This window comes from Chionomys nivalis, chromosome 22, assembly GCF_950005125.1.
Source record: "Chionomys nivalis chromosome 22, mChiNiv1.1, whole genome shotgun sequence".
NCBI lineage: Eukaryota > Metazoa > Chordata > Mammalia > Rodentia > Cricetidae > Chionomys > Chionomys nivalis.
Window position 1 is genome coordinate 2,538,214 of NC_080107.1, and position 10,677 is coordinate 2,548,890.

Below are 10,677 nucleotides of genomic sequence, written 5' to 3' on the forward strand. Positions count from 1 at the left end.
TCATGGAACACTGTTACAAGCTTAATATCCTTATTAAAATAAGTTCACATAGTTTAATTGCTGTTAACTAATTAAAATTATAGAGATACTATTTTTCTACTTAAAATTTGAAATGTTTTGAGAGAGCAGAAGATTCAGCTCTCTGACCTTTATTCAAGACAGAATGAACCCATACCTATGGGCCCTGGCAAAGACTGTATAAGTCAAATAGAGGAGTCTTAAGTAATTAAGATGAGAAAATGAGCAAAAAAAAGAAGTAACCAGCACCTCTATTTAACGCTAGTAATCACAATAAAACAATTTTTATTGAAGTGTATAGTCTTTACCTTTTTATGGATGTGACCAAATACATCATAAAAATAGTTTTCTTGCACAGGGCTCATGCTAATCTTCTCTGTATTGTTCCAATTTTAGTATATAAGCTGCTGAGTAAATTGGAAGCATGGGGACCTTGGGGGAGGTATCAAAGGGAGGGGAGAGGCAGAGAGGGGAGCAGAGAAAATTGTAGAGCTCAATAAAAATCATTAAAAAATAGTTTTCTTAGAAGAACAAAAAAAAATTTGAAATGTTTCATGTGTTTACCAGTGTTTGTAGATAAGAAATGATTACTAGTGTTTCAGAGCTATTTCAATATGTAATATTCCATATTATATTTTTGTTTGAACCCCAATCTTCCTATTGATAATTAAATCAAATTCTAACTTCAAACATGTAATGTTTGTAACTTATATTTCCCAGAAAATTATATGCAATACATTATTAAGAAAGCAAAGTAAAGTTTTAAAGACACATAAGTATTCACTTTGTTCCAACATTACTTTTTAAATACTGAGGTTAACACTCCAATAAATAATTGAAATGACATCTTGTTAAAGATTCGAAATTAAGCACATGCATTTACCACAGCTTCCTCCTAAAATTTTCCCCAAATGACTGAAAAGTGTTTGCATGAATAAATAATGCAAATCTAAGTACAAAAACGATCAAAGAGAGAATTTTTATCATTACTCTTTTGGAAATTTAAAAGCATATAGATTAGCAAGAGCTAATTTAGCACACCTGAGGCACAGGGCCATTGACCTGAGGAGAGGATGCCAAGTAAAAGACTGGGATTTGTGGAAGGTGTTTCTCGGGAGAGGAGCCGAGAAAGTCAATTTTCCCTTCAAAGGAATGACATAGGCGAATAATCTGTGCCAAAAAGACATGCATATCTCCTAGGATAAAAAGTCCTTGAGTTACGATCAGATCACGTTTGATATTTAATGTATCTGAGTGTCTTATTTCTTAAGCTTGATTGAAGTGTCAGAATTTTGTTGTGTATATGAGATTATTTTAGTCATAAATGATGACTTCCATATGAATAGGTGCCAATCCATTTTATCATAAATATTTATGAATTTATTGTAATGTTCTCTTAATAGACTACTTGGTTGTTTCATTATTATTCTGACTCTAAATTTTTTTCTCGAACTACGTTTATGGTGTACGCCCTTTTTCCCCCTATTTTTCCTACCCCCAACTTTTTATATTAGCTTCTTAATATGATGATAAAACAGACTAATCATCAAGGGATTACCACAGGATTAAGTAGGATAGAGGGGCTCACTGCAAATCAACACAAATGTCAGTGATTCAAGCTGTTACCAGAAAAGAATGCAATTCCCTCTTCTGATTTATGCAAAAAGATTACGTACTTGTGTTCTTTATAAATACCTGCTTAAGAAGCTTTCCATTCCATTCGCAGAAAAACCACAAACATGGAGATATACACACAGTTATTCATACAGTTTTACAACCTTATGCAAAAGTAATTTAAAATCTGCAATCCTTAATAAACACTGTGTCTGGAATTTCTGTACATATAGCAGTGTTTACACAAGGGTCCCTTTGACTTGAAATACAAAGTTATCTTACAAACTGATAATTAGTTTCCAGACACACACGGATGGAAGTTCAAAGACAACCCAATTCTTAATTTGTGCATATCAAGTGGGATATTGTGATGACATTTATCTAGATTAATCACAATTCTGGAGATGTTGCTAGGAATTAATTGTTGTCTTCTAATCATAGCTGTGTTCTACCTACCTTTTTCTGGCTACCAATTCTCACCACAGACTCCATTAAGGCTCTAGCAAATATTTTGACCTATACAAGTTTTATGCCTCTAGCTCAATTCCCTTTTCTATGAAATCAATCATCATCATTTTCTTCAGAATTCTGTATCTCATATTAGAATTAAATGTCATCTGATAATGCTTTACAGTGTGCATAAAGTTGTTATTTAGCAATTATTTAACAGTATGTTACATTGTGTTGCTTTTATATTGTGATACTCATTTTAGCTGTTATACAAATAATTCATCTTAATAATTTAGTAGACCAGCTCAGCAACATAGAAGATAAGATTGGAGAGACCTGCCTGTGGGTTTAACTTCAGGATGAGGCTTTTCATACTACCATTATATTGAAATTTTTGCCTCTTATCTAGATGTGTTCCAAAACTAAAAGTGAAGTCTGGGAAATCACGTTCCTATCCTCCTTCAACCTTCATTCTTCTTTGAGTAGACATAAGACTAGACCATTTTTCCTTTTCATTTGCTGTTGTCTATGTCCACCATTACTTTGCTCTTAGTCTGCAATGATAAATACCTCCTGTGTAACAAGACTGAAAGCGTTTGTGATAGGGATTTTGGGAGATACCCATCAAATCCTCTGCAATGTAGACAACATGGGGAAGGAACATTTGAAACTTCTAGACTAATATAATTATTCTAAAACTGCCATGCTTTTGCTAATAACTATTTCTGATTGTGTACAGATCCTGCCAACTTCTAATGTCAATCCAATTGAAATCCTTACTAAGAACCAACACTCCCTTGGCTTGGAGGTAAGATATTCATCTACGTTTTGTATATAACAAAGTTTCAGAGAGTTATCTTGCTTATTTCAGGTGGTTTCAGATTAAAACTTGGCTTGAAGACTTAAACTTTATGTATATATTATTTACAAATTATTTAAATGTATGTGTCTGATTTTGATTTAGAGATCAATAAAATGAAAGCTCGTGTTTTTAGCTGATTTTTTAGAATTCTCTCGGTAGGGCATAGTTTGTGGGAAATCCAATTTTGTATGTATTTGGTTTTTAATGTTGGATATATTGAATCAAAAGTGCCTGCAAAATCTGTCCATGTTTTTAAACATCAAAATTTATTGCTGAACATATGCACTAGGTAATTTTATTTTATTTTCTCTCAAGCTAGCACTGACAGCATTATAAGAAACTTGTAATGGCATTATTAAACAGATTCTTTTGCCAGTTTCACATTCTGAATATTTCTAAATGCATAAACGTCAAATAAGATATTTAAATACATAGACATGAGGCTGTAGTTAGTAAATTTTTTTCATAGTGTTTTTTTTCAAATAACGTAAATCTCATGGCTAAAAAATCAAACACATAGGTACTTTATATATAGTATGAATTTTAGAAAGCAGAATATATAGTTTTAAAGTATAGAGGTAATTTATTCAGCAATGTTACAAAACACACACACACAAATTTATTCAATGTTTATTATGTTTTCCGGGGGTTGCATTTATACTTTCAAGGAAAAAAGCTACATTTTATTTTTTTAATATAAAGTGACTTCCTGACTATCTTGTTTCTAGCCATTTTGTATCATATTTTGCCTTTTTCTGGTGAGTTTTGACATGATGTAGATCACCAATGGAGTGAAACACTTCACAGCCAGTCTTGGCTTTGGAGGAACAACTTCCACGAGCTCTTCCTCGTTATCCCTGACTTACTTTAACCAAAACTTTCCCAAGAATGTGGCAGTGTCCATACAAAACAGACCTGGCAAAGACAGTAACAACATTATAATAAAATTTACTTATACGCTAAGTATTCGTTTTGAGTTTAAATGGTATCATGATTATTTCATTCCATCCTTAGATTCGTTTCGGTTGGAGATAGAGTTACTGTGTTTTCTTGGGTGACTGGGACTTTCTGAAAGGATACCTTCTTATGAGCTGATTGGATGAGACTTGGGACAGATATGAGGAAATGCACTTGAAGCTGAATGACTGCTATTTCACTGAGATAACCAACCATTTAATGTGCTCATTTTCTTGCTAGCAATTAATAGACAGCCTGTTACCCACATTCCTGTTCTTGCAAGAATCATCTTGTACATTGTCTTCTCTGGATTGAATCTCTCTTCCCTCAGGTGACCGCTCCCTTAATTTAGAAAGTAGGGAAACATGACATTTTACTCCAAAACATTATAGGTGGTATTCACTGGTGAGTCTGACAGTCTTAAATAGTTCTCTTGATTTTTGCTGAAATGTTTGTTGCCATAGACTAACAGTATTAGAAACAGTATTCTCTTCTTAAATACAAGAGCTAAGGAAAGGTCATACAGAATCTGTGTTTCAAACATTTTATAAAATTCCTGAAATACATTTTGTTTTCTAAGGATAGTGGACCCAAGATCTTCGTCATTTCATGGTCTGTACTCATCCATCACTTCTTTGGCAATTGGCTGTCTTTTGAATATGTATTGTTGTTACTGGTTTGATTTTAACTTCCCTCTGTAAGAAGTTTAAGGGATACACAGTTTTAAGGAATGTCTTCCGTGCTGATGTTCAAGAGTGACTCTCCTTACACATTCTTCTTCTACACACTTTGTTTCGTCATTCCTCTACTCACTATCAGCACATTCGTTAGCCTCTTCCCTTCACATAAAACTGGCTTTTAAAGGTATTTTCCTCCTGCATACTGCACTTGCCAAGGAAAATGCTGGTTTCTCTAGTGAGCAGCAGAAATGATTTAACGTTAGGCTGAAGATCACAGGAAGTGTTCATGAGACAGGTTTGCACTACACAGCTAACCAGCCCCTAACTTCTGCTGAATAATTAGTGCTGCTTTCCACCACTGGCTTCTATGTCACCCACCCCCCCATACACTTGTCTCTTAAAGGGTTTGCTGGAGGCAAGGACAGGTTAACATCCTTCCCCTGTTCTCAGTGACTTTCCTTCCAATCAGGCAACCATTACCTCAGGGAGTTCAATTTTGTCCTGTTGCAAATGGTTCACATCAGCTTGACTCTAGGTGGGGTGAACAGAATCCTAAGACCCTCACAGGAATATCACATGCTTCCTGTCACCTGTTGTATGTGGTCTTTTGGAGGGGCTAGAGTATATAAACCAGGGTACACTAGCAGAGAGGAGCTCTGTCTATGAGCAGCAGAAAGACTTTATAGGTGAAGTTGGTTCAGGTGAAGGAACATCCAAGCCCCATAGGCAACCCTTCTGCGCTTCACCTGTGGCTGATAGAGTCATGGGTTCTTCAAAGTGAACTTTAGTGGAGTTGCACCTTCCTTTTTCTGGAAATTGGGAGGATGGGTGAATTTGTTTGTATGTTCCCCCAGAAGGAATTTTAGCAAAAGTGGTTTTGGTGAAATGAAATTGGCTAAACATTGAATTAATTGGCTATAGGCTCCAAACTTCACCAAAATCTAATTGGCTTTGAGAGTAGATGCTAGCATATCCCAAATCTTCTGGTACAGTCAGCTTGCTTATCTGGGAACAAATACATTTTGCTATATTCCTTCACAAAGGAAGTGAGAAATTCTTTCTCTTCTTAGGCTTAGCTATGTCTTCCTAAAATTGTCTTCATGCCCTGTACAAAGTGCTCTGCCAGCCCTATTATTCATAGATGATTTATAGGATGTCACATTTGGCACTGTGGTATTGTCCAAAGGACACAGATGATGCCAATAGGCAACACAATCTGTTACTATTTCATATCTCTCGTGTCGTTGATCCAACAGACATGGGGGAGGAGAGACAAATCCCCAATAAAAGTGGCAAATTTATTGGCTTTCCCAAAGTGAAAGTAAAGAGAACTGTGTTTGGAACTAAGGAGATTAACCATAACATATTTCTCAAATGTGTCGGTGAATGGACTATTGCCGTTCGTGAGTCCTATGTTAAAGGACTCATCCTGAAAAGACTTGTTGTTGATTTGGACAAAGATCTCTATGCAGCTGAAGCCTGGCAGAAAACACATGGAGTAGGGACTGGAATAATGAAACTGAGTCAGATGCCTGTGATTGTAAGTGTACGCCATCAGTCCAATATCAAGGTGGTTAACTGTACCAGTTTTCCCTTGTTTGAATCCACCTTCCCTTCTTCCTGCATTATGTGAAGAGCATCAGCAGTAAATATTGTGTTAAGTTCTGGTAGACAACTGACTTTGAGCTCATGTATAGTTGCTTGGACAGGGATTTGTTGGGAATTCTGCAGAAGAACAACATAAACTATGTTAGATATTTGTTAATGGCCATTCATACATTCTCCCTACACTCTGACTAACTGTTCTTGATAGATTGCAAAAATACAATGTGTACTTTGTGGATTCCAATTGAGCTGAGCCAATGGTGAACGTGGGTCGAAATAAGAGGAAATGAAAGCAGTGAGATTGAAGTTCCTTCCCTATGGAAGGGGCATGGGTTGACGCTGTCCTACATATAAATTTACCCTCTCAAGAAACTCTACTCTAAATAATTTATGAGTTTAGATTCTAACAATCATCATCTCTAACTATATCTTTAGGTGTGTTTTGAGTGGCAACCAGTAACAGGCACCAAACGATTTTCATGTGACTGTCAAAATTAAAGTTATCTAGTATGAAGTTTAAAACTTATCTCAAGGCTCTAACTGAAATCCAGATATTTCTGGGGTAGCTCCTGATTAAAAAAAAATGATACCTGATAAAGGTTGATTGTGTTTACTGTCCATTATTCATCTACTCAAGGACTCATCTACCAGATTCAAGTAAGGCTTATCTCAGTTTTTATAATGTGGCTTTATTAAACCTTACAGATTTTTTAAAGCATGGTATTTAAGTTATATTAGATATAGCTTATACATAGATGGGAACCAATACACAGATATCTAATAAGTTTTTAAGTATATTCAGTGAATAGATAATGTTTGAACCAAGTTCCTATCTTTCATGTCTTTTTAAGAGCATCATTTTTAATGTTTATTAGATATATAATAGAAAATAGATCAATAGTAAGATTGGCTTTGAATTATACGTTAAGATACCACATGCTGGCAAAGACAGTGCTACTTTACATCTTCAGTTTTATTCCGGCAATATCATTATTTCAGGAAAGCAACTTCAAGTTTCCTCTTGTCAATGAGCAATTGTTCATCGGCAGGAAGCTGCCCGGGCATGATCTTGTTAGGTTAAAGTCGGGGGTTTCATGCTGCCTTAACTGTTCGATATTTCCAAACTGAAGGAATGAAAGTCAAGTGCAAAATGGCAGCAGCAATTTAGTTGTTTTCCATTAGACAAACAGGATTAGACTTCAAGATTCGGCTTTACCTCAATAATGGAAGTTATTAGTTCATAACTGGAGGCATAGCTGTGAATTTAGAACACAATCAGGGGCATCAGTCAAGCATGACAAGAACAGTTCTGTTCACATATGTTCTGTTTCGAAATGGAACATCCATAGCAGTTCACTGGAGCTCAAAATTGCAGCCGAGAAATGATCAGTTTAACCACCTTCAAAAATCTGTGTGCAGGAAGCAGACTGAAAAATTAGTTTCTTAAAATTAACAAGTGTGAGTTATAGTCATGAAAATATCTGAAAGTGATTCTCTGAGTAAACAAACATTTAGGCAGGTATTAAGTATTTATGAAAAAATCATGTATTCTTTTCTGTATGAATATTATAAGGTAATTTTTTAAAGAAAACTTAAACTAAGCTAGAGAGATTAGGAAAGTGTGTTATGTCACACATTTGTTATGAGTGGTGCATGGGGCAAGAGATAAAATCAGAGACATTAATTATTTTAAAAGTTTTTAAGATTCATTTATTTATTGGATTTAAAACATTTTTAATACACACATATATGCTGTATTTACATTCCCCACAATGCTCTTTTGAAAGAATACTATGCACATATTTCTCAAATCCATGGCCTTTTTTCTTTATTATTGCTACACATATTTTTATATATTACTCATATATATGCATATTATATATGATATATCTCATCTATCTATCTGTCTATCTATCTATCTATCTATCTATCTATCTATCTATCTATCTATCTATCTATCTACATATCTATCATCTACACATAGACACACATATATGATTTTAGACCTATTTTTTAATCAAAATGATCATCGTTAGGGATGATTGATTATCCTTCTCAGTACTATTCACTGCCTGTACCTCTGCATGTAAATGATTCAGGTCGGGCAGTGAGCTTTAACCTTGAGAGGGAAGAAGGGATGCAGTACAAAAGAGAGGGAGTGAGGAAGAATTTTTTATTTTTTAATTTTTTGTTATATATATATTTATTTATTTTTCCATTCAAAAATTTCCACTTCCTCCCCTCCTCCCATTCCCCTCCTGCTCTCCTGCTCCCCCTCTTTCCTCCCCCTCCAGTCTTAAGAGATGGCAGGGTACCCTGCCCTGTGGGAAGTTCAACGCCCTCCACCCTCCTTCCAGGCCTAGGAAGGTGTTCAAGGTTATAGGAAACCATTATTTTAACTTTACATAGAATTACATTATCTGTCTCTCTATCCATCTTTCTGTTTGTCTGTCGTCTGTCTATATATTACTCTATAATCCATCTATATATCTGTCTGTGTCTATCTCTATCTCTCTATATATGTCTTTTATCTAAGAATGAGGGAATACCCAAACCAGAAGGATCTTGAAGCTAGAATTATACACAGTTGTGAGCCAACCAGTATGGATGCTTAGAATTGAATTCTCATCCCTCAAAAAAAGTAGCAAGTGTTCCTAACTGCTGAGTCATTTTTCCAGCATTTCTAATATTTTTTTAAAAATATATCTCTTATATGTTTTTATTTTTCAATGGATTAATTTTCCCCCTATAATAATGATCAGGTTTTCATAGTACTGGTATGGGAGGTAATTTTGTTTAAACAAAAAAGGGGGAAATGATGTAGGAGGTCCTTCTGTCTATGTGTGGCTTTTATTGGTTAATGAATAAAGAAACAGACTTGGAATGTTGATAGGATAGAATTTAGGTAGGGGGGAAGACTAAACAGAATGCTGGGAGAAAGAAGGGCAGAGTCAGAGGGATGCCATAGGGCTGCTGCCAGTGTCAAACATTCCAAAACTTTGCTGATAGACCATGACCTCATGGTGATATACAGATTAATAGAAATGGGTTAAATTAACATAAGAGTTAACCAATAAGAAGCTAGAGGTAATGGGCCAAGCAGTGATTAAATTAAAACAGTTTCTGTGTGATTATTTTGGGGCTCTGGGCAGCCAGGAAATGAACGAGATGCCAAGCAGCCTCCTTCATCATAGTACTGAGTCACAAGATTTTAAAAAAGGAGCTGAGCCTTGTGATCTCCTAAATAAAAAAAATTACAAGTCCACTAGGTAGGTATCACAGATTCAATATTATTCATGTTAGTGGGAGATGAGGTTGCAGTTGATGTGAAGACATAAATAAGTTGAAGGAAGGAAGAGTAACCCAGAGACTTTATATGGACAGCCAATAGCAATGAAGATAATTCTATGCAGTGATATTTTATGACATGGTAAAGCAATCATAATAATTGAAGAAATAACGCCATTAAATTGAACTCAGTTCTCCATTAGTCGTTTTTCTTGTACCTATGAATAAGTTAATTAATCTGCCTTATGATCCATATTCCCAGTTATCAACTTGGTGTGGTGACTGATCATTGGGGCCAACAACAATGCTTGTGAAGGTATTAGCATTATATAAATATCTATGCATTATTGTCTTTATTAGTATATTTATTTAATTAAAGTAGACATGAAAGGGCAATACTTCAAACACTTATACTAAAATATTCTATGTCCAACATAATAAAATCAGTTTAGTTCCTATTCAGCATAGGCACTGTTTCCCTACCAATGATCCCTTGATTCAGTGAGACAAATCCAAAGCCATTGCCTTCAAATTTTAGAAGAATGAACACAGAAACAAAATTCCTTGAATGTCATTGACTGTGATCTTGGGACATCTTACTAGATGTGTTCATCATTTATTTTTTGTCTCTCTTTTCTCAGGTTAAAAAACATCTCCTAACTGAGATATTAAAAAAAACCCATCTTTCTAATGACTGACTTCTTTTGGTTGTCTAGCTTCCATATATATTTTTTTAATTCTCTGATTTATTTAGTGGAAAGTGGCAATAAGGAACTATAAGCATGATGTGATTTATGAACCAGGCTATTAGTATTGCTTCTGGTCCAGCTGTGATACAATGATATCTGCTTCAGGCTGGATTCCAGAGACCACCCTTCACCCTCCTCCTACCACAGGGTGAAAACTATCTTTCACTATTCTCAAAGTATGGTCATTTGTTGAGGATGAGAAGGTGTGAGTATTAGTGTATGGATCATGAATCTCTATCCCATGTTCAGAAAAGGCAAAGTTTATCATTTCAGTTCAATACTGACTTATACTTTGAACATTTTAGATAAATATTACAGAAATGAAAAGTACTGTCTTAATGATCATTCTCCTTATTGAATGTGTCTCTGTGTTTATTATTTATCTTGGGGTTTGGGGCTACATGTCGCAGAGCTCTGAATGTCTAATGACAACTTTTGAGAGTTAGTTCTTCCA

The 10,677-nt window shown here is 35.1% G+C and overlaps 1 non-coding gene across 1 annotated transcript; it reads right to left on the minus strand.

The window, feature by feature from the left end:
- Positions 1 to 332: 332 nt before the first annotated feature.
- Positions 333 to 444, minus strand: LOC130864988 (U6 spliceosomal RNA). Its single transcript, XR_009056032.1, has one exon. It is a non-coding gene; the product is annotated as a U6 spliceosomal RNA (small nuclear RNA).
- Between the last annotated feature and the right edge of the window lie 10,233 nt (positions 445 to 10,677).